The sequence below is a fragment of the Dasypus novemcinctus genome, chromosome 10 (genome assembly GCF_030445035.2).
Source record: "Dasypus novemcinctus isolate mDasNov1 chromosome 10, mDasNov1.1.hap2, whole genome shotgun sequence".
Lineage (NCBI taxonomy): Eukaryota > Metazoa > Chordata > Mammalia > Cingulata > Dasypodidae > Dasypus > Dasypus novemcinctus.
The window spans coordinates 33,176,597-33,201,768 of NC_080682.1; positions in this window are offsets into that span (position 1 = coordinate 33,176,597).

Below are 25,172 nucleotides of genomic sequence, written 5' to 3' on the forward strand. Positions count from 1 at the left end.
TCACTCTCTATTGGCTCCTCAGGTGCCTGCTTTACTGAAGCTACTCACCTTGAGGGTTGATGATGGACTACATTTCCTGCCATGAATGTCAGTACCTCACTTGGTACTTGGGTCTCTTTGTTATTCTGTCCTTATCCATGCTAGACATTATATGCTGTACTTTCCTGGTCTGCAGATCACCAAAGCAGGTCCCTCAGACAACTTCTGCTGTTTCTTTCATTTTTTGTAAGGGAGCAGCGCATTGCCTGACCTATTCCAATGTCATCTTCCTGGCAAACTGTAATTTGAAAAATGGAAAAACTTAATTCATAGAAATCTAAAAATGAATACACATCAAACATATCTACATTCCTTCACTAATAAGAACATCAATAATGTAATAATACTGCTTCAAAGAGAATTTAAGTTGGTGTATAGAATTTATTACAAAATGTACAAAATAAAGTTTTGTTTCATTTTTCTTTTTTAAAGATAATAGGCATTTAGACAAATCAAAATATCAACAGCGTAAGGTTTAATATGTTGCCTGTTTCTGAAAACATGAAACCCAGATAGGTAGCAGAACATTGCCAGCACTACAAAGGTGCCCTTATGCTGTCATCTAGTCACTATCAATCCTATAAAGGTAACTCTTGCAGCAAAGATTAACTTATGTAGTAGGCAATTTTGAAATTAGGGTTATTTTACTATAAATGCATAAATACATTACTTGCATGTGTTCTATGAACTTTAACAAACATATATTGTGTAACCACAATCATGCCACACAACTTTCCATCACCCTAAAAAAGTTCCTTTAAATACTCTGAAGTCCATCACCTTCCTTTACTCTCAATTCTGCAAACAGACATGTGTTCTCCATTGCAATAATTTTTCACTTTCATGTGATCAAAGTGGAATCATATGATATGTAACCTTTTGAGTATGACTTTTTCTACTCAAACATAGTTCTTTGAGACCCATCTTTTTATTTGAATGTATCAACAGTTAGTACCTATTCATTACAGAGTTGTATTCCTTTGTACCAATGACCTCAGTTAGCTTGTCCATTTCCTGGTGGATGGACATGTGAATTCTTTCAAATTATGGAATATAGACATCAGCACACAGTTCTCTCTGGACATATGTTTTAATTTTCCTGGGTAAATAACAAAATATGAGATTATGGGGTCATAAGGTAAGGGGTTTCACTTCATATGAAACTGTCAGATTTTTTTCTAAGTGGCTGCATCAGTTTGCACTCTTATCAGCAATTGTTGAAACTTACATTCTTGTAAGATTTTGTATTATTAGTTATTATGTATTTGAATTTTAGCCATTTTAAAAGGTGTGTGAAGTAATATTGTGGTTTTGTTTATTTATTTATTTATTTTACCTTCTTTATCTTTTTTAAATGTTACATTCAAAAAGACAAGGTCCCCATATATCCCCACCCCCCTCACCACACTCCTCCCACATCAACAACATCTTTCATCATCGTGGCACATTCATTGCATTTGGTGAATACATTTTGGAGCACAGCTGCACCACATGGATAATGGTTAACATTGTAGTTTACTCTCTCCCCTATTCCACCCAGTAGGCCATGACAGGACATACACTGTCCAGCATCTGTCCCTGCAGTACCAACCAGGACAACTCCAAGTCCTGACAATGTTCCCATATCATAACTCTTCTTCCCTCTCCCTACCCTCAGTATCTAAATTGGCCACTTTCTCCACATCAATGCTACAATTTATTCTATTACTAATCACAATAGTTCCATAGTAGAATATCAGTATGTCCACTCTAATCCATACTCTATTCCTCCATCCTGTGTACCCTGGAATGGTTGTGTCCACTCCACATCTATATCAAGAGGGGGCTTAGATTCCACATGGGTGTTGGATGCAATTCTCGTGCTTGCACTTGTAGGCACTCCTGGCTTCCTGGTGTGGTAGTTGACCTTCTTCACTTCCCTGTTAGCTGGACAGGGTAAGTTCAATAGACCAGAGGGTAAGAGTTGCAAGTCTGCTGAGGCTCAGGTTCTGGCTGTCACATGGACAGTCCAGAGATTCAGGTCTCCTGAGTATACACCAACCCCAGCATCAACCACAGTTCCAGTAAAAGTAACAAAAGAGACATGTATAGAAAGGTCATATCTGAGTCCAATTCCATCCCATTCAGGAATACACACTCCAAAGTAGGGCTAACTGACATGGCACTGAAATCCAGAGTGATCTGCCATGACCATAAAACCTGCTGAGGTGTGATTAAGTCTGACCTCTCTGATGCCCTCCTGACTCTTTTTTTTGAGACTCATAGCAAAATAAAATCATTTGTCCTTTCCATTTCCCCCTTTTGTCCAAAGTCACAAAGCAGTTTTAATAACTGATATTACATGTAGGTTGAGATATTCTGCTGGTCTGAGTTGATCCTTTTATTCAAGGCCTTTTTCTAGTTACATCATCAACTGGTTCTTGGTAGTAATCTCTCAGTGCCAGGGAGGGTCATTCCCAGAAGTAATGTCACACACTGAGGGGCAGGTAGTACATTTACATGTTGCGTTTCGCTTAAAGAATGGCCACATTTGCGTAACATGGAGGCTCTCATGAGGTAACTCTTAGGCACCCTGCAGCTCTAGGCCTAGTACATATTTCTGGCACACAGGCTTACAATCATAGCCATCAGTATCAAGGGCTCATTGTTGGACCATCCTTCTTTATTGGTCTTTGCCATTGCACTTGGGAGATTGTTGCTGTTCCATTGGGGAATGTGATAGAGCTCCTCTGGCCAGGAACTCAGCACTTGCTCTGTTATAATTTTTAATTGAAACCACTATGAAAATATTCAAACATTTTTCTGTACCCTGTATACATGCCTTGGAGAACTCCCTCCCAACCATGTGCCCCCTATCAATAAAATACCACACCCATGTTCTTCCCCTGCCATAGTTGAACCTCTCTGTGGTCTGAAACTTCATTAACAATGAAGCCTAATATATTGCCAGGATCAATTAATAGTAAAAGGGAATATAGTGATGGGCTTAAAGGTTAGATTTAGAATACATACTAATTTAGAAAAAGTATATAAAAAATAAATTGGGGTAGCAAAAAATGAAAAAGTGAAAAAGCTTTGTTTTTGGCATTTTTCCTTTCATCACTGTTATAGGTGTTGCCCTGTGTGTACAGTGAGTGGCAAGGCAATTTCTTCCATTTATTCCTGTGTCTAAATTTTTTTTCTACTTACTAAGTTTTTCTTCACAAAAGTTTTAGATCAGAGTAATTCACAAATACAATATATGGTACTGCTACATATCCAACATCAAACCCTTTGTCCCTTCCAAAGCAATAATCTTTTTACATGTTCATATTATATTTGCTGCAGCTGATATACTGGTATTGAAACAAGAGCTTTCAAACATGGCTCCATTTTTGGTTTCCATTACGGTTTATATTTTAGACTATACAATTTTCTAAAATTTAGTTATCTTATGTTATACATTATGGTTTACATTTTAGCCTATATACTATTATACGTTTTTGTTGTAATTTAACATGTCCTATATCCATCATTGCATGATCTTGTAGAACACTTTCATTGCCCTACAGTTACACTGTTTGCATCTATTCAAAACCTCTTTCCCCCACTCCTCGGGGCCCACAGTGACAACCAATCTTTATTACTTGAAGGACCATATTCAGAGATACTTGCAGCAATGTTGAGGGTTTGACATACTTGACTGTCCTAACCCATTGGGAGCCACCAATTCTCTGGAGAGATACAATTCCCTCTGTTTGAGAACATCAGTCCTCCCCAGGATGTGGGTATACCTTCACTCTTATTGTATGAGTCTCCACCCAATGATATAACCCTCTATGACAAAATGAGCACTCCCACACTCCCTAGAAGATTGCCCTGTGTCAATGCCCTCCTGTAAGCATCTTAAACAGGTAACCGTCCTTATTATATTTTCTAAAGAGTTTTTTTCTATATTATAGGTCCAACCACATACCTGAAAATTTCCTATGTTCAAATGTTTCCTCCACCTTCCCCCCAATTTCTTAGGCCATCCTCCCATCCTCCCATTCCTGGTCCCCCTCAAACCCACAAAGCCACATCCAAAGATTTCTCTATGCCCCCATTTTATCCCTTCTCTGTACAAATACTTATGTCCAGCTTGCTTATCATAGATTTCACCCATGTAGGTGTCAACTTGCAACCTTCCTCTACCCCCAAATTCCTTTAAGCTTATCATCCAGTGTCTAGCTCTCTGAGGCAGCTTTGCTTACTAGTTTCACATCAGAGACATCATGTAGTATTTGTCCTTCAATGCCTGAGTTGCTTCACTCAATATAAGATTCTCAAGATTCATCCAAGATGTGATAACATGTGTTTGTACTGTATTCATTCTTATAGCTGAGTAGTATTCCATTGTATGAATGTACGACATTTTATTTATCCATGCATCTGTTGATGAGTATTTGGGTTGATTCCAACTTTTGGCAATACTGATTAGTGCTGCTATGAACACTGGTGTGCATATATCATTTTGTGTCCTTTATTTTCAGTTCTACTGGGTATATACCCAGCAGTGGAATTGCTGGGTCATATGGCAAATCTATAGTTCATTTTTTGAGAAACTGCCAAACTGTCCTCCAGAATAGCTGGATCCTTCTGCATTCCCACCAGCGGTGGGTGAATGTTCCCATTCACCTACAACCTCTCCAGCACTTGTAGTCTTCTGATGTTTTGATAACTGCCAGTCTTATGGAAGTAAGGTGGTATCTCATTGTTGTGATTTGCTTTTCCTTAATAGCTAGTGATACTGAGCATATTTTCATGTGCTTTTTAGCCATTTGTATTTCTTCTTTGGAGAAGCATTTGTTCAAATATTTTCCCCATTTTTTAAATGGTTGTTTGTCTTTATATTTTCAAGATATAGGAGTTCCTTGTATCTGCAGGATATAAGTCTCCTATCAGATATATGGTTACCAAATATTTTCTCCAATTTTGTAGGTTCTCTTTTCACTTTCTTTACAGACTCCTTTGAGGTGCAGAAGGCTTTAATTTTAAGGAAATTACATTTATCTATTGGTTCTTTTGCTGTTCATGCTATTGGTGTGAAGTTCATGAAGCCATTTCCTATTACAAAGTCTTGTAAATGCTTCCCTATATTGCTTTCCAAGGTCTTTATGGTCTTGGCTCTTATATTTAGGCTTTTGATCCATCTTGAATTTTTGTATAAGGTTGTGAGATGGTAATCCTCTTTCATTCTTTTACATATGGATATCCAGTTCTCCAGGCACCATTTGTTGAAGAGGCCATTCTCTCTCAGTTGAGAGGGTTTGATGGCCTTGTAAAATACATATGGCTGTATTTATAAGAATCTAAATAGAACTTTCAGTTTGGTTCCATTGGTCAGTGTGTCTATCTGTGTGCCAGTATCATGCCATTTTCACTACTGTAGCTTTGTAGTATGTTTTGAAGTCAGGTAGTGTGATTCCTCCAATTTCGTTTTTCTTTGTCAAATGTCTTTGACTATTTGGGGCCTCTTTCCTTTCCAAAGAAATTTCGTAGTTAGTTTCTCTAGTTCCTTAAAGAATGCTGTGTTGATTTTTATTGGGATTGCATTGAATCTGTACATGAGTTTTAGTAGAATAGAGATCTTAATAATACTTAGTCTTCCAATCCATGAACAGGGAATATTATTCCATTTATTTAGGTCTTCTTTGATTTCCTTGAAGAGTGTTGTGCAGTTTTTCTGTGTATAAGTCTTTTACATCTTTAGCTAAATTTATTTCTATGTATTTGGTTTTTTAAATTTACTATTGTAAATTATTTGTTTCTTGTTTTCCTCCTCAGATTGCTCATTATTTGTGCACAGAAATGCTACTGATTTTTGTGCATTGATCTTGTAAACTGGGACTTTACTGAACACATTTATAAGTTCTAGAAACTTTGTGGTAGACTTCTAAGGGTTTTCTGTGTGGAATCATATCATCTGCAAAGAATGAAATTTTGACTTCTTCCTTTCCAGTTTGGATGCCTTTTATGTCTGGTTCTTGCCTCAGTGCTCAAGCAAGTCCTTTTAAGACTATATTATATAGAAGGGGTTTTAGTGGGTATCCTTGTCTTGTTCCTGATCTTAGAGGGAAAGATTTTAGGATTTCACCATTGTAAATGACGTTAGCTGTGGGTTTTTCATATGCATTCTTTATCATGTTCAGAAACTTTCCTTCTATTCTGATCTTTTGCAGTGCTTTTTATCTAGGAAGGGTGCTGTATTTTGTCAAATGCTTTTTCTGCATCTATAGATATGATCATGTGATTTTTTTCACTTCAATCTGTTTATATGATGTATTACATAATTGATTTTCTTATGTTGAACCATCCTTTCATACTAGGAATGAATCCCACTTGGTCATGGTGTATAATTCATTTATTGTGTTGATGAATACAATTAGCAAATATTTTGTTGAGGATTTTCACATCTAGGTTCATTAGAGAGATTGATCTGTAATTTTGATTTCTTCTGGTGTCTTTGTTTGGCTTTGGTACTAGAGTAATGTTGGCAGCAGAGAATGAGTTAGGCAATGCTCCTTCTGTTTCAATTTTTTGGACGAGTTTAAGCAAGATTGGTGTTAGTTCTTTGTGGAACATTTGGTAGAATTCATCTGTGAAACTGTCTGGCCCAGGGTTCTTCTTAATTCAGAGGATTTTAATGACTGATTCTGTTTCTTTGCTTATGATTTGGTTTGTTGAAATACTCAATTTTTCATTCGTCATTGTAGGCTGCTTATATGTTTTTAGGAATTTATCCATTTCCTCTAAATTGTCCTTCTTTTTGGCATATAGTTTTTCAAGGTATCCTCTTATGATAGATTATTTCTGTGGGTCAGTGGGTGATATCTCCTTTCTTATTTTGTGTATTTGCATCTTCTCTCTTTTTTTTTTTTTTGTTATTCTAGCTAAGGGTTTGTCAGTTTCATTGGTGTTCTCAAAGACCCATCTCAAAGAACAAGTGCTTTCTTATTTTCTATTTCATTTAGTTCTGCTCTGATTTTGTTCTCTCTTTCTTCTTCCTTTGGTTTAGCTTGTTGTTTATTTACTAATTCCTCCAAGTGTGCATTTAGGTCTTTGATTTTAGCTCTTTTTTCTTTTTTGATGTATGAATGTATGGCTATAAATTTCCCTCTCAGTACTGCTTTGCTACATCCTGCAAGTTTTGATAGGTTGTGTTATCATTTTCATTAGTTTCAAGGTAGTTATTAATTTCTTTTGAGATTTCCTCCTTGACCCACTCTTTATCTAAGAGTATGTTGTTTAACTTCCATACCTTGCTGCCAAATCTGGGTCTCTGAATCTTGCAGATTTCCAGCTTCATTCCACTGTGATCAGAGAAATTATTTTATATGATTTCAATTTGTCTGAATTCACTGAGACTTTTTCTGTGTCCTAGCATGTGGTCTATCTTGGAGAATGATCCATGAGCACTTGAGAAGAATGTATGTCCTACTGTATTTGGGTGTAAGGTTCTGTATATGTCTATTAAGTCCAGCTCCTCTAATATATTATTCGAAGTCTTTGTTTCTTTACTAATTTTCTTTTGAGATGTTCTGTCCAAAGTTGACAGAGGTGAATTAAAGTCCCCCACTGTAATTTTAGAGGCATCTATACCTTCACTTAATTTTTCCAGTGTTTGTCCCACATATTTGGAGGCACCCTTGTTAGGAGCATAAATGTTTGTGATTTTTCTTTATTCTTGAAAGATAATCCCCTTCACTAATATATAGTGTCCATCTTTGTTTCTCACAATTGTTTGCACTAACATCAATTTTGTCTGATATTAATATAGCTACTCCTGCCATTCTTTGGGTTATTGTTTGCTTGTAAGATTGTTTTACAGCCATTCACTTTCAACCTTCTTGAATCCCTGAGTAGACAGCATATAGATGGTTCATATTTACTTGTCCAATGTTCCAGTCTAAGTCTTTTGACAGGTAAATTTAATCCATTGACATTCAGTGTTATTACTTTCAAGGAATTACTTATAATAGACATATATTCTTTGGAATTTTGCTTGTCATATTTTGTTTGATTTTTTCTCTTTTTGTCTCTTTAATTGCTCTTATACTCTCCTCCAACTCTGTCTTTCCTGTTTTTTTTTTTTCTTTCTTCCTTCAGAACTCCCTTTAGTATTTCTTGAAGGGCAGGATTCTTATTGGCATACTCTCTTAGTTTCTGTTCATCTATTGCGATGGTTTGCTTGGTCGGTAGAGGTGGGGTCTGGCTGCGGACGAGGGGTCGGTCCAGCTCAGGACGAGGGGTTGGTCCGGCAGCAGACGAGGGGTCGGTCTCAAAGGGGTTGCATGGTTTGGCTGACGGGGTCGCCCGGCGAAGCCGGCGGCGAAGGGGTCGCCCAGAGAAGCAGGCGACGAACTGGGGACAAGGGAGGCCAGGCCCTTGTCGGGGGCTCTCAGGACTGGAGGGCACACGGCAGAAGAACTACCGCGGAGACAAGGTAAACACGCAAGTCCACTTTATTGAGGGAGAGGCAACAGTTTTATAGGGGCTGGGGAAGGCTGATTGGTCGAAGCCACGCCCTGTTCTGATTGGTTGCCGGAGAAAGGTCAGTGGGCAGTACTGGACGGGGGCGGGGTGGTGATTAGGGATTGGCTGTTGCTGCTGCTGGGGGAAGTGGCAGGGTTTAGGGATTGGTGGCTGCTGTTGCTGGGGTAGAGGGCAGACTTGAGTTTCCCGCCCATGCCTGGCTGTTGCTCCTGTCGGGGGGAGGGAAAAGGACAGACTGGATTTTTCCGCCCACGCCTGGCTGTTGCTGCTGTCGGGGGAGGGGAAAAGGGCAGACTGGAATTTTCCACCCTGCACCTGCGCAGGGAGAAAGAAGAAGAAGGGTGCCACCCCACAAGGCATCGTGTGGCGCCATCCGGGAGGAGGGGCGGCCACGGAAGCATGGCTGCCGAGAAGGGGAGACCCAAGGGCACTCTGCACCCATGCTGAGCTTCCTTCAGGGTTGGCGGTGGGCCCAACCAACCACCCTATTATGGGGGCAGCGGAATTAGGCCTACTGCGGCTGCTCCCCTCGCTAGGCCAGCAAACCACACTTCAGCCCGAGGGGTGACTGCAATCTATGAATATTTTGAACTCTTCATCATTTTCTAATGCTAATTTTGCTGGTTAGAGTATTCTTGGTTGGAAATTTTTTTTCTTTTAGTTCCTTGACTATGTCATACCACTGCCTTCTTGCCTCCATGGTTTCAGATGAGAAATCAGCACTTAATCTTATGGAGTTTCCTTTGAATGAGATGGTTCTCTTTTCTCTTGCTGCTTTTAGTATTTTTTCTTTGTTTTGAGCATTGGCCAATTTGACAAGTATATATCTTGGGGTAGGTCTGTTTGGATTTATGCTGTTTGGGGTGTGTTGTGCTTCCTGGACATTTACATCCATCTCCCTCAATCGGTTTGGGAAGTTTTCAGCCATTATTTCTTCCAACACCCCTTCTGTTCCCTTTCTCTTCTCTTCTTCTTCTGGGATGCCTATAATGCATATGTTTGTGAATTTTGCATTGTCATTCATGTCCCGTTGTTCCTGCTGGATATTTTCTATCTTTTTAACAATCAATTCTACTATCTGTTTGATTTCAGATTGTACTGTCTTCCACATCATGAATTCTTTCCTATGCCACTTTGAGCCTGCTGTTATTTGCTGAGAGTGTAGTTTTGATTTCTTGAATTGTGGTGTTCATCACCATCATATCTGTTTTCTTTTTCACTATGATTTCAATTTTTTCTGTGTTCTATCTGAGTGTTTTCTTCATATTCTTAATCTCTTCCTTCACTTCACCAAATTGGTCCCTAATACATATTTTGAGAGCTTTAATTACTTTTTCGATGTTCTGCTCCTCTTCCTGGTTTTTAGTTTGTTCATTGGATAGGGGCATGTTTTCCAGATTATTAGTTTGTTTGTAATTTTTTTTTTTTGCTGTCTTGTCTTCATTTAATCTTGATGGGCTTAATCAATTGCTTAAATTCTTTGTCTAGTTTAGGGTTTAATTAGTTGTTTTTGCATGCTTATTAAGTCTTTTCTTTGTCACTTTGTTCTTATTCTATTTCCTTTTTGTTGGCTAAGTTCACTTGGAGGAAAATATTAGGGCCAGAGAAAGCAAAAGGAATAAGAAAAGAAAAAGAATAATAGTAGTATTCATAGTAAATATTAACAGAAGAACCATGTGTGATCTAGGAGAATGGATATTAGACTCATGTAAGCTCTGTAGAGTTATAACAGTAAGAATAGTAGAGTACTTATAATGAGACAGTAAACTGAATATGGGGAGGAATATAGTGTGAATTTAAAAGGCCATTGTGTTCAGGAGAGAGAGAAAGAGAAAAGAAAGGACGATACTATAAAGAGTGAATATAAGACAGAAAACAGAACAAAGGTATTAGAAATAAAAAGTCAGAAAAATTGGGAGCCAAACAAGGAGAGGTGGAATGTAAGAGAAACAATAAATGATGGAGCATAGAAAGATGTAAAGGAAAGGGGATAGTGTTGGTAGCCAAAATCAATACACACCAAAAAGAGGAAATGGAGGATGAGGAAATATAGCAAATGTGAAGTGCTCCCTGTAGCACCTAAAAAATTAAATAAAATAAAAAAGAGGAGGCAGAAAGAAAGAAAAAAAAATAGACAAAGAGAGGGAACAAGGAAGAAAAAGAGGAAAAAAAGAATAAAAAGAGTCTTAGGGGGATAAAGAGGAAGGAAAAACAAGAAGACAAACCAACAAAATAACAGACAAAGTTTCAAGCAAGGAATCATCTTTGCAGTTAAATAAAGTGTTTAGAAATCTGAGGTTTCCCCTTTCTCCCTTCTTCACTTCCCTCTCTCCCAGAGCATCAGGAAATCTGCCTGAGATGTCCAGTAGGAGATTCAATTGGTCTTTGTCAAACCAGCTCAATGCAGAAAACAATGACTGTTAATTTCCAGAGAGAGAGAACCCACCCCTCACCAGGAACCCCAAGTATGCTATTGGAAGCTTGGAAACACGTCCTGCAGTCCCTCTCCCTTAGATTTGTTAGTGGAGGACTGTTCATTTTCTGACTCCACCTTCTCCCAGACCGAGTTTCCTGTCCCAGGGTATTTAGGTAAATTGGGCTTTCTCAGCAGATTTGCCACTCCTTTCTTCCCAGGCTTTCCCCAAGCCAGCTGGTGTGTTCCTCCAAGTGCAAAAAAAAAAAAAAAAAAAACAAGGGAGGGGGGTGGGAACTAGAAAATTGAACCCACACTCATTTGGACCCTCTGAACCTCCCACCAAATCCCTCCCACTCACAGAGTCATTCCAATACCAGAAGGCTAGGGTAATCCCAAACTTCTGGAAGCACTGTATTAGGGAAAGGCAGTCTCAGGGTTTGTAGGTCTGTGGAACATAGGCTATGGGGACTTAGGAGACATAGACCTGGGGACCATGCATCTGGGGATCATGGGGTTTGGGGATGCCACCACACAACCAACAGTTTTCAGGGAACACTAAGGGGAAAGTGTCCCACCTCCCCACAACTTCTGACCTCTATGCTAATAACCAACAATTCTACCTTTAGCAAGCACTACTTCTGTCACAGTCTCTCCAAATTGACATACATACACCTCCTGCCTTGCAAACCCCTGAAACAGCCCACTCCAGCAAGATTCCAACTTACTCAGCTGCTGCTTTGCAGGAGAGATTGTGAGGTGCACTTACTCATACCATCTTGCCCCACCTCCTCCATTGTGGTTTTAAATTCTATTTATCTATATTTCTTCTTTGCTGAAATGTCAATTAGTTTTGTGCATATTTTTGTTTTCCTTTTCTTTTGTATTCATATTCTTGAGTTTAAGAATTATTTATATATTATGGATACATGTTCTTTGTCAAATAGCTGTATGGTTCTATGCTTACTATAGATTTTTATAATATAATCTTCATATTAATGCCTAAGGTCTATTATGAGAGAATTTTTACATATGCTGAAAATAACAATTTAATGTTTCCTTTTTTGGCAAAAAGCTATCCAATCTTTTTTTTTTTTTTTTTAAGAATCATTAACCAAAGACTAAGCTTTCCCATGAACATTCATTAACATATTTGTCAAAAACTAATTGTCCATGTATATGTGAATCTATTTTTGAACTCTGTAGTTAGTTCCATTTTTCTAGATATTTAGCTTTTCAATAATATCATATTCTGTTGATTTTTTAACTTTATGATAAGTCCTTAAATCAGAAAATGTGAATCCACAATTTTATTCTTCTTTTTCAAATTAGTTTTGATTAGATTAGTTCTTAATTTTTAAATCTAAATTTTAGAATGAACTTTTCAATATCAGACAAAAAATTGCATAAATATTAATTTGGATTGCATTGAAGCTATTGATCAATTTGGGATTGCTTTCAATTGATAGAAAGGCTAAATGAGATGCTATTTGTATCATATGTCTTTAATCCTTTAAATTCAGATTCTATAACCATCATTACCTATTTGCTAAGTTAAGATATCTTGTTGTGGGGCCCAGAATCCATGTACTGTTCAAAATTTTCCCAGAGTTTCTTATTAAGATATTATATACATTTTTTATATTATACACATTTTTATGGGATCCCCATAAACAGAAAAGACCATAAAAAATTCAAAACATGTGACCTTAAATTCTACTAAATATCATATATTTCTATACTTAAACAAAAAATATTAAAATCATCTATCTAATATCCCATATCTCCTGATGATACTTATTATCCATAAACTCATGATATTTATATTTTATTTCCTCCAAGAAATTTTCACTAGATTAAATAATTTCTTATAATAATTAGAATTGTATCACTTAAACAATTTTTATATGATAATAGTAATTTTTATTAAACAATTATAAATTCTTACACAGGTTATAATTTAATATTATTCCATTATATACAACATTATGGATATTTTGAGGGAATTAAATAGGTTATATTATTAAGAATGGAAGGCATGTAACTGCAGGGGCCATAACAGAGAGGCAGATTTTGGGGGAGGGCATTCAACCAGTAAATTGGGAAACTAGGCACCGACTACCTCAGATGGAGAAGAAATCCAGGGAAGTGATTTGGCTGCCAGACCATTGCTCAGAGAATGAGGAAAGCCACTGGGTTAATAGACATGTCTGCTGGTATACAGCATGCCCTGGAGGGGAGTGGATCTGTGAGACAATCAGGTGTGATGACTGGCACCCAGCAGCTCAGGAAGAGAGAAGAGAAATGGTGCAAATGTGTGTGCTGCTGGCACTCTTGAGGGAAAGGGGAACTGCAGGGTAAGTAGAAGCAGGGGGCAGAGATGGGGTGGGTGAACCACAGCTGACCCATCTATCAGAAGAAGAGATGCCAGAACCAAAGTAGATGCAGAGAGAGGGGAAGGAGGGGCTAATTAGGCAGGCTGACATGCACCCATACACCCTGGAAGAGAAAGGGACCAGGGCAGTGAGAAAGTGACCCTACAGGCACTCAACTGGCCCAGGTGATGGGAACCTGGGAGAGTCAGCTGGTGAGGTAACAGGTTCCCGACTGGCCTGAGAGAGAGAGGAGATTGGGAGAGGCAGCTGATGAGTTGTCAGACACCCAACTATTCCAGAGCAGAAATGAGCCAAGGAGAGTGATCCAGATGGTTGTCAGGGACCAGCTTGCTCCCAGGAAGAAAGGATTCATGGAGAAGTTGCATAAAGTGGAACAACTAATTAAGGATGTACAAACAAATATCCTTAATCAACTCAATGCCATGTAGTAAGAGATAAAGGATATCAAGAAGAGACTGAAGGAACATATAGAAGAAATCAGAAACAGACATAAAAAGAAAACAGATCTAATGATGATGAAAGGCAAATTCAACAAATTAAAAATACACTGGAATGGGAGTGGATATGGCACAAGCAGTTGAGCACCCATCTTACACATGGGCAGCCCTGTGTTCATTTCTTAGTGCCTCCTAAAGAAAACAAACAACAATCCAAACAACAGGCAGAAAAACAGCAAAAACAACGAGATGAAACAACAAGCAGTCAATGAGCAAAAACAACTACAATGAGCAAAAACAAATGAGCAAGGTGCCAATCTGGCTCAAGCAGTTGAGTGTTCACTCCCACATGAGTGGTACTGAGTTCAGAAATAGACAATGAGCAAAAACTGTGAGCAAAAAAACCCAACCAAATAAAAAACAATGAGGAGACACTGAGCAGAAAAAAATATGCTAGAAGCACATAACAGCAATTTTGAATAAGGTAGAGGAAAGAATTATTTATGTTGATGATAAGACATCTAAAATCACACAGATAGATAACAAAATAGAAATAACTCAACAGAGACTCATGGAATTGAATAACAACACAAAACACACAAACATGTACATGATAGGTATCCCAGAGTGAGAATAGAAGGGAAAGTGAGCAGAAAGAGAATTGGTGGAAACAATTTTCAAATGCTTATAAACAACAGGAATGTGCATGCCCATGAAATGCATCACATTCCAAACAGAAAAAATCCTAGCAGGTCTACCCTGTGAAACGTAATTATTAGATTGTCAAACATTCGAGACAAAAAGAAAATCTTGAAAGCGGCAAGTGAAAAAAGATACATCGCATATAAGGTAAGCTCAATAAGACTAAATGCTACTTTCTCTTCTGAGACCGAGGTAAGAAGGCAGTGGCATGGCACAGTTAAGACACTAAAAGAGAAAATCTTCTAAGCAAGAGTTCTGTATCCAGCAAGATTATTAGTCAAAAATAAGGGCAAGTTCAAAATATTCACAAATAAAAAGAAGTTGAGAGAGTTTGTCACTATGACCCACTGTGTGGACTGGGCAAGAGTGTAAATTGCAATGTTAACATTATCCTTGTGCTGCAGTAATGCTCCAAAATGTATTCACCAAATGCAATGAATACCCCACGATGATGAAAAAGGTTGTTGATCATCAGAGGAGTGGGGTGAGGGGGATGGGGAGCATACCCCAAACAGAATAAATCTGAATAGACCTACCATGAGGACCTACTATTCAGAATCACAAATATCAGAGATAAGGAGAGGATTCTGAAAGCATCAAAGGAAAAGAAAAGAATCACCTACAAGGGAAAGTTGGTAATATTAAGTGCCAACCTGTCATCGGAAACCATGGAGGTGAGAAGAAAATGGTATGATGTACTTAAGGTAATAAAAGAAAGAATCTGCCAGCTAAGAATTAAATATTTGGCAAAAACAAATTTTATAGAATTTATTACCAAAAGACCAGAATTACAAGAGTTACTGAAGGAAGTGAGGCAGTTTGCAAGGAAAAAAACAAGAGCAAGAGATTTGAAGAAGAGTTTGTGGAAATGAAGATAATTAGGAAGGGTAAGCTAAAGAGAAAAGATACAGACAATAGGGCAATATGACAACAGAGAGCTAAAGGACAAAATGGTTGGAGTAAGTACTGCTTTTACAGTTATAACTTTGAATGCTAATGGATTGAACTTTCCAATTAAGACACAGACTGAATAGATTTTTAAAAAATGAGCTGTCTATATATTGTCTACAAGAGAACTGTCTCAGATGTAAGGACACAACCAGGTTAAAAGTGAAAGGTTGTAAAAAGATATTCCATGCAAATAGTAACCAAAAAATAAGCAGGAGCAGTTATATTAATAACAGAGAAAATAGATTTCAAATGCAAAACTGTTATAAGAGATGATGAGAGTCCTTACATATTAAATGGGAAATTCACCAAGAAGAAATAACTATATTAATATTTATGCACCTGACTTGAGTGCCCCAAGATATATAAGACACACACTGGCAAAACTGAAGGGGCAACTAGATGTCTCTACAATAATAGTTGGGGACTTCAATACATTACTCCCATTATTGGATAGAACATCTGGACAGAATATAAATAAACAGAGAACTTGAGTAATATGATAAATGAACTAGACCTAACAAACATCTATAGAGCACTATACACCAAAACAACAGGACCTACTTTCTTTTCAAGTGCTTGTGTATCCTTCTGTAAGACAGATCATATTTTGGATAATAAGACAAGTCTCAATAAATTTGAAAAGTTTGACATTGTACAAAACACTTTCTCTGATGATAACAATATGAAGCTGGAAATCAATAATGGATGGAAAAAGGACAATTTGTAAATGTATGAAGATTAAACAGAACACTCTTTATCAGTGGGTCAAAGAAAAATTGCAAGAGAATTCAACAAATATCTTGAGATGAAAGAAGTAGAAATCCTGAACAAACCAATCACAAGTGAAGAGGTTGGGAGTCAACAAAAATCTCCCAAAGATTTAAAACCTGGGAACAGATGGCTTCACAAATGGATTTAACCAATCATTCAAAGACAATCTAATACCAGTCTTGCTCAAGCATTTCCAAAAATGTGAACAGGAAATAATGCTACTATACTCTTTCTATGAAGTCAACATCACCCTAATGACAAAACTAGAAGAAAAGATGAAGATACTACAAAAAAAGAAAATAACAGGCCAATATTGCCAATGAATATAGATGCAAAAATCTTCAACAAAATACTTGAAAACAAATCCAAAAGCACATTTAAAGAATTATACACCACAATCAAGTGGATTTTATTCTAGGTATGCAACTGTGTTTCAACACAAGAAAATGAATTAGTGCATATATTAGTGCATATATTAAACACCTAGAGAAGTGGCTGTGACTCAATCAGTTGGGCTCCCATCTATCATATGGGGAGGTCCTGGGTTCATATCCTGGGGTCTCCTTGTGAAAGCAGGCTCACCTGCAAGCACCATGGAGTGCCTCCTGGCCCACAAGTGCCACAGAGAGCTGACTCAGCAAGAGGACGCAAAAAAAAAAGGGAAATAAGCCAAAACACAGAAGAGCATAGAGCAAATAGAGAGAGCAGGCATCAAGCAAACCACAAAGGAGGGGGTGGGGAATAATTTTTTTAAAAATGCAGACTCAGAAGAATGCACAGTGAATGGACACAGAGAGCAGAAAGCCAGCAAAAAAGCCATAAGCTGGGGGAAGGGGGGGTTGGAATTAAAAACAAACAAACAGCAACAACAAAAAACAAGAATTGTACTCAAAGGTGAAAAACTGAAAACTTTCCAGCTGAGAACAGGAACTAGAAAAGAGTGCCCACTGTTAACATTGTTATTCAATATTGTTCTAGAATTTCTCACTAGAGCAATTAGGCTAGAAAAATAAAAAAATAAAAGACACCCAAATAGGAAAGGAAGAAGTAAAACTTTCACTATTTGCTGATGATATGATCTCATATTTAGAATCTCCTGAAAAATACAAAACAAAACCACTAGAACTAATAGACAAGTTCAGCAAAGTGACAGGATAAAAGATTAATATGCAAAATTAATAATTTTCCTTTGCACTATTGATGGGCAATTTGAGGAAGAAATCAGAAAAAAAAATTCATTTATAGTATCAACCAAAAAAAATCAAATATTTAGGAATAAACTTAACCAAGAACATAAAGGTCCTATATTCATAAAAACTACAAAATACTTCTAAATAAATGCAAAACAAAGAAGACTTAAATAAATGGAAGGATATTCTGTGTTCATGGATTGGAAGACTATATATCAATAAGATGTCAATTCTAACCAAACTGATTTATAGATTCAACACAATACCAATATAAATACAAAGGACTTTTTTTTTTTTTGCAAAAGTGGAAAAGCTAATTTTCAAATCTATTTGAAAGGGTAAAGAGTTCTGAATAGTCAAAAATGTCTTTAAAAAGTAGAATGAAGTTGAAGGACTCTCACTTTCAGGCTTTAAAGTGTGTTCTTAGCTACAGTGGTAAAAATGGTATGGTACTGCCATAAAAACAGACACATTGACCAATGTAATGAAATAGAGAACTCAGAAATAGACTCTCACATCTGTAATCAAGTGATCTTTCACAAGGCTGCCAAGCCCTCCCAACTAGGCCAGAAGAGTATACTCAACAAATAGTGCTGGAAGAAAGAAAGGATCCCTATATCTCACACTATATACAAAAATTAACTCAAAGTGGATCAAGGACCTAATATAACCATGACAACCATAAAAGTCCTAGAAGAAAATGTAGGAAAACTTTTTGAAGAACTTGTTCTAGTCAGTAGTTTCTTAAACCTTACACATGAATCACAAGCAACAAAAGAAAAAATAGATAAATGGGACCTCTTCAAAATTCAACACTTTTGCACTTCAAAGGATGTTGTCAAAAGGGTGAAAAGGCAGCTGACTCAATGGGAGAAAATACTGGGCAATCACATATCTGGTATGTGTTTAATATCCATCGTATATAAAGAGATCATTTTAACTCAACAATAAAAATTTGTTGAAATTTTACATTGACTTTAATCATAGAACATGGCAATACTAGGAGATGCCATAGAAGATCTCCTGTATTCCAGGCAAACTCTTCTTTACCCCCATTATGTAAATGCAGTCCTATTTCCCTTTAAGGGTCAAGATCAATCACCCCAGCGACTACAGTAATTCCTTTCTTTGGCTGTTTATTCAGAGGTAAGAGGAGCCCAAAGTGGAGAGGTGACTGTTTTAATTTCCAGTTCAATGAAATCATTGTTGTATTCCCTGGTGACAACCATCCTCCTTTAGGGACTAAAGCTTGTAGACAAACAGTTTGAGATTGCAGGGACAGGATACAAAAATTTTCCTAGTGGTTCACTAGGAGTAATAGTGAGTGGCGCCACTCTCATTTGCACCCCTTTATTCCTAGGCCCATGGATCCTGGTTATGGTAGAAACAGCACCGTAGAGTAGATTCTGATTTAGAGCATACACAGCCTCCTGGAGAACATTATCGCAACCCTGCAAGGTATTACCACCAAATTGGCACTGTAATTGAGTTTACAAAAGGCCATTATACTGTTCTATCAATCCAGTTTCTTCAGGGTGATGGGGAATGGTATGATCAGTGAATTCCATGGGCATGTGCCCATTCCTGCACATCATTTGCTGAGAAATGGGTTCCTTGATTGGAAGCAATGCTGTGTGGAATGCCATGGCAGTAGATAAGACATTCAGTAAGTCCTTGGATGGTTGTTTAGGAAGAAGCATTGTGTGAAGGAAATGTAAAACCATATCCAGAGTATGTGTCTATCCCAATTAAAAGAAATGGGGAGAGTGTAAACTACAATGTAAACTATTATCCATGTGGTGCAGCAATGCTCCAAAATGTATTCACCAAATGCAATGAATATGCCACAATGATGAAGGAGGTTGTTGATGTGGGAGGAGTGGGTGCAGGGGAAGTGGCAGGTATATATATTTTTTAATGTAACATTCTTTAATCTATGTATCTTCAAAAAATACAATGAAAAGAAATAAAAGATGGGGTGGGGAGTTGGGTATGGAAATCTATTATGTTTTTTAATGTAACATTCTGTGTGATCTATTAACTTTAAAAATAATTTAAAAATAATATTTAATTAAAAAACAAAAATATAAAATAAGAAAAAAACAAAAAAAAACCACCAATAAATCACTGCCCCTTCCATGGTGGAAGTGTTCCAATGTAGTCAATGTGCCTCCAGGTAGCAGGTTGGTCACCTTGAGGAATGGTGCCATATTAGGGGCTGAGTGTCTCTGCTGCTGGCAGATTGGACACTCAGCAGTGGCTGTAGTCAAGTCAACCTTAGTAAGGGGAAGTCCATGTTGCTGAGCCCATGCATAACCTCTATCCCTACCTCCATGGTCGCTTTGTTCATGAGTTCATTGGGCAATGACAGAAGTGGTTGGGGAAAAAGACTGAGCATTGGCCACAGAGTGGGTCATCTTATCCATTTGATTACTAAACTCTTCCTCTGCTGAAGTTACCCTCTGGTGAGCATTCACATGGGACACAAATCTTTATATGTTTTTTGCCCATTCAAAAAGGTTTATCCACATCTCTTCCCTGAGCTCTTTGTTAACAATTTTCTAATTATGTTCCTTCTAATTCCCTGACCATCCAGCCAACCCATTGGCAATAGGCCATGAATCAGAGCACAAATGCACCTCTGGCCAATTCTTTCAAGCAAAGTGAACAATCAAGCACACTGCTCAAATTTCTGCCCACTGAAAGGATTTCCCCTCACCCCTGTCCTTCAGGGATGTGCCAGAAAGGGGCCGCAGTGTAGCAGCTGTCCACTTTCAGGTGGTACATGCCTATCATGCAGAACCATCTGTAAACCAGGCCAGAGTTTTCTCTTCCTCAATCAACTGATTGTAAGGGACTCCCCAAAAGGAGAAATCTGTGCAGCAGGAAAGAATAGGTATCATGGTAGGGGTGGTGACCATGGGCATTTGGGCTACTTCTTATGTAACTTACTTGTGCCTTCAGGACCTGCTCAAGCCTGTCTTGTATATACCACTTCCACTTTATTATGTCATGCTACTGTGCCACCCAACTTTATGGTTTGGTGTGTCAGTTGGAGTTGCTCATGATAGGCAGCTTAGGGCTCATAGTAATTTGGTGGCCCATGGTTAAGCATTCAGTCTCTACTAAGCCCAGTAACAGGCTTAGTAGAGAAACAAGAGATGTTTCTCAAAAGGGAAGTAGATATCTACAGAGGATGGCAGGGCTTTGCTCCAAAATCCTAAGGGTTTCCATTGTGATTCTCCTATAGGGGCTTGGTAAAGGCTCCAGACAGCATCTCTATTTGCCACTGAAACTTCCAGCACCATTGGATCTGCTGGATCATATGGCCCAAGGTGTAGTGCACCTTGCTCAGCAGCCTGGACCTGATGCAGAGCCTCTTCTGGTTCTGGTCCCCAATCAAAACTAGCAGCCTTTCTGGTCACCCAGTAAATGGGCCAGAGTAGCATACTCAAATGCAGAATGTGTTTGTCTCCAAAATCCAAAGAGACCTACTAAACATTTTGCCTCCTTTTGGGTCATAGGAAGGGCCAGATGAAACAGCTTATCCCTCACTTTAGAAGGGATAGTTCAACGTGCCCCACACACTGGATACCTAGAAATTTCACTGAGGTGGAAGGACTCTGTATTTTACATGGATTTGTCTCCCATCCTCCTAATGCAAATGCCTTACTAATAAGTCTAGAGTCTTTGCTACATCTTGCTCACTAGGTCCTATTAACATGATATCATCAATATAATAGACCAGTGTGATGTCTAGTGGGAGGGAGAGATCATCAAGTTCCCCGTGGACAATATTATGACATAGGGCTGGAGAGTTGATATACCCCTGAGGCAGAACAGTGAAGGTATACTGCTGGCCTGGCCAGCTGAATCAAACTGCTTCTGGTGGTCCTTACTAAAAGCAATTGAGAAAAAGGCATTCACCAAATCAATAGCTGCATTCCAGGTACCAGGGCATGTGTTGATTTGCTCAAACAATGATACCACTTCTGGGACAGCAGCTGCAATTGGAGTCACCACCTGGTTAATTTTATGATAATCTATGGTCATCTTCCAAGATCCATCTGTTTTCTGTACAGGCCAAATAGGAGAGTTGAAAGGGGATGTGGTGGGAATCACCACCCCTGCATCCTTCAAATCCTTGATGGTGGCACTAATTTCTGCAATCCCTCCTGATATCCAGTATTCCATTATTGCTTTTGGTTTACTATTTTGCTAGGTAGCAGCAGTTCTAGTGTCTTCCACTTAGCCTTTCCAATGATAATATCCCTCACCCCACAAGTCAGGGACCCAATGTTACTGAGTATGTCTATCCAATTATGCATTCTGGAACTGGGGAAATAACCACAGAATGGATCTGGGGAAACACTGGACAAATTGTGAGATGAATGTGAGGTAAAACGCCATTAATCACCTCACCTCCATAAGCCCCTACTGTGACTGGTGGACCACAGTGACATTTTGGATCTCCTGGAATTAATGTCACTTCTGAGCCAGTGTCTAATAATCCCTGAAATGTCTGATCATTACCTTTTCCCCATTGCAGTTACTCTTGTAAAGGCCATAGATCTCCTTGGGGAAATGTGAGGGGAAGATTAACAGAATAAATGTGGGGCAGTTTAACAGAATCCTTCCCCAAGAAAACCTGGTCTTCTCATTCAAGGGGCTCTGGGTCTGTAAACTGTCTCACATCTGGAAATTGATTAAAGGACTGAGATTCTCTGCATCTGTAATTTGAGTTAGGGTTTTGATCATTTTACCTAGAATACTTCTGTTTATTCAGATTTAGAAGAAATTTTGTAGACTCCCCATCTATCACTTCTAGATACCAAATGATGTATAAGCCAATGACATAACTCTACATGACTCAGACTATTTTGTGTCCTTTTTTGAATTTGCAGTTCATTGCAGTACCACACCTACCTTGAATTTGGCAGTTAACTGCTGATGCTTGATTTTTACTGGACTGATATCTGATCATCGCTATAATGTTTAAGGATTCTAAATCCATCACAGCCCTCCCTACAGTAATATCTGGACTACAGAGAAGAGGAACCACAGAGCTCTTCAGGGAAAGAGTTAGTCTTACAAATTTTTCCCTCACAATCTTTGTTAAAGGTGTGTTCTCTGAACATTCCTTGGGTGGGTGGGCAGGTCTCAAATGGTAATTCTATTCTAGCATTCCAATCTCCCTAAACCTTTGAATTTCCTCTTCTACTGTATACCAGGGAAAATTGGGCATCTCAATTTCAGAGATGCTAGACCATCTTTTGGTCCATGATTCAGTCAGCCACACAAACAAACTGTTAGAACCCTTTCTAACTCTTCAAGCTATAGCGTTGAATCCAGGATTTCTTCTGATAGTGGGTCCATATCAATCAATAAATTCAGCCTGATCAAACTTTATAGTCCTTCCACCATTATCCCATACAATTAGTATCCATTCCCACACATATTCCCCTGATTCTATCTATATACATTGGAAAACTCATGCAGTTCTTTCTGAGTATATCTTACTTCCTCGTGAGTCACATTGTGTTTTTCATGTTTGGGGGCTTGTTTTAATTTTAGTCTAGTAATAGGTCTCAAAGACAAGAGAGGTGGTGGGAGTGGGTATGGAGAAGGATTAGAAATCCTTGCAAGCTACTGACCTCAGGACATTCCCTTGCATTTTCTTCTGTTGAAACAGGATTAATTTCTTCAGGAAGGGGTTGGAAGGCAATTTCCTCAGGGCAGACAGTGTATGCTAGAGTTTGGTTAGTACCCATCTCAAGGTTAAAAGTTTTTTTTCAGGTTCCCTGGGGCAGGCTGGGGGCTGGATGATACAAGGTTGACAAAGTGTGGTCTGGACAGGGCAGGCCATTGCTGGCTTATCTGGTAAAGTCTCAGAATTTACGGTTCAAATTCCACCACCAATATTATCATCAGCCCATATGTCTCCATCCCAATTCTCTGGATTCCACTGTTTTCCAATCAATGCCTTCATTTTAACTGTTGAAATCCTGGGGAATTGAGATTTTAGTTTCCTTTGTAACTCCGCCTCTCATACAATGAGAGCCTGTGGTTCTCAAATATTTCAAGCCTGTGGCTACAGGATACAAGATTTTCTTTCAGAGCACACATCAAAACTTTTGCATCATTCAAGCATTGTTTAAGTTTCAAATTTGAAGCCTTCAACTCATCTTATTTTTGTAACAGTATCCAGAGTACCTAGGAGGAACCAGTCAACATCAGTATACCATTTAACTCCACAAAACTCTGTTAAAGTGTTAAAAACACTCTCACCCAGATACTTGCTTCTTATAAGCATGGAAGTAGGGGAATCCAGTGATGTTATTTTGCGTATCTCTATTGCCAACTCACACCATGGACTGTTAGCAGCCTCTTCATTATTGGAAAGGAAGTCATCAGTGCCCTTGAGTTCAATTAGAGTAGATAGCCAATTGCAAAACTCCCAGAACCACCTCAGTTATCTCATGTTTAAGACTGTTCCTCAAGAACCACTCCCAGTTCCAAAGCTGTGTTAGCCAGGATTCTCTAGGGAAACAGAATCAATAAGAGATATCTGTCAATATTAAGACTGTATTAGAGTCTCTCACATGACTTTGGGATTGAACAAATCCAGTTTCTGCAGGAAGTCTGCAACCAGGGGTTCCAATGAAAGTCCAATGAATGGTCTTGATGAGTTCTGGGAGATGCTGGCTGTCCAAAGATGATCTGGGAAAGTATCACTTAATGCTGGAATCACATTCCCTTTTAAGGCATTCAGCTGATTGGATACATCTTCACTCACTGCTGACGGCAATCTCCCTGATTGATGTAATTGTAATCAGCTATGATTTATCACTGCAGTCAAGTCAATGGTGACTAAAGTCCATTAATGTCCTTGTATTACAGTTAGCCCAGTGCTTGGTTGACCAGACAACTGAACCCAATTACCTGGCCAATTTGACATATTAGCCTAACCATCAGAGGGTAAAAGGCAAAAAATTGTGAGACATGACAAGGGAAAGCCAAAGTATAAAATGCACAAGATAAATAATGCCTTTACAGTAATAACATTTAATATTAATGGCTTGAACTATCCAATCAAAAGATATAGAGTGGGAAGCAGACATGGCTCAAGTAGTTGTGTACCCACTTGCTGCATGGGAGGATCTGGATTCAGTTCCTGGTGCCTCCTCAAAAGAAGATTAGCAGACAGAACAATGAGAGGAAGGGAGAAATAATTAAAATAAAATAAATATTTTAAAAAAAGTAAACTGAGGAATGCAGATGTAGCTCAAGTGGTTGAGTGCCTGTTTCCCACACAGGAGGTCCCAAGGTCCATTCTGGTGTCTCTGAGAAAAAGCTCAGTCAGCAAACAAGCAAACAAATAAAAGAAGATATAGACTGATAAAATGGATAGAAAAAATGAACCATCTATATACTGTCCACAAGACATTAGCCTCAAATGCAAGTATACAACCAGGTTGAAAGTGAAAGGTTGGAAAAGATATTCCATAAAAATAGCAGTCAAAAAGGACCTGTAATAATGATGCTAACTTTAGACAAAATAGATTTTAAATGCAAAACTGCTATAAGAATTAAGAATGTCATTTTATATTAATAAAAGGAGAAATTTGCCAGAGGAAATAACATCAATAAATATATATTCCCCTAACTGGAGTACCCCAAGAAACATCAAATGCACACTGGCAAAATGAAGGGAGAAAAAGATGTCTTTACAATAATAGTTAGAGCCTTCAATACACCA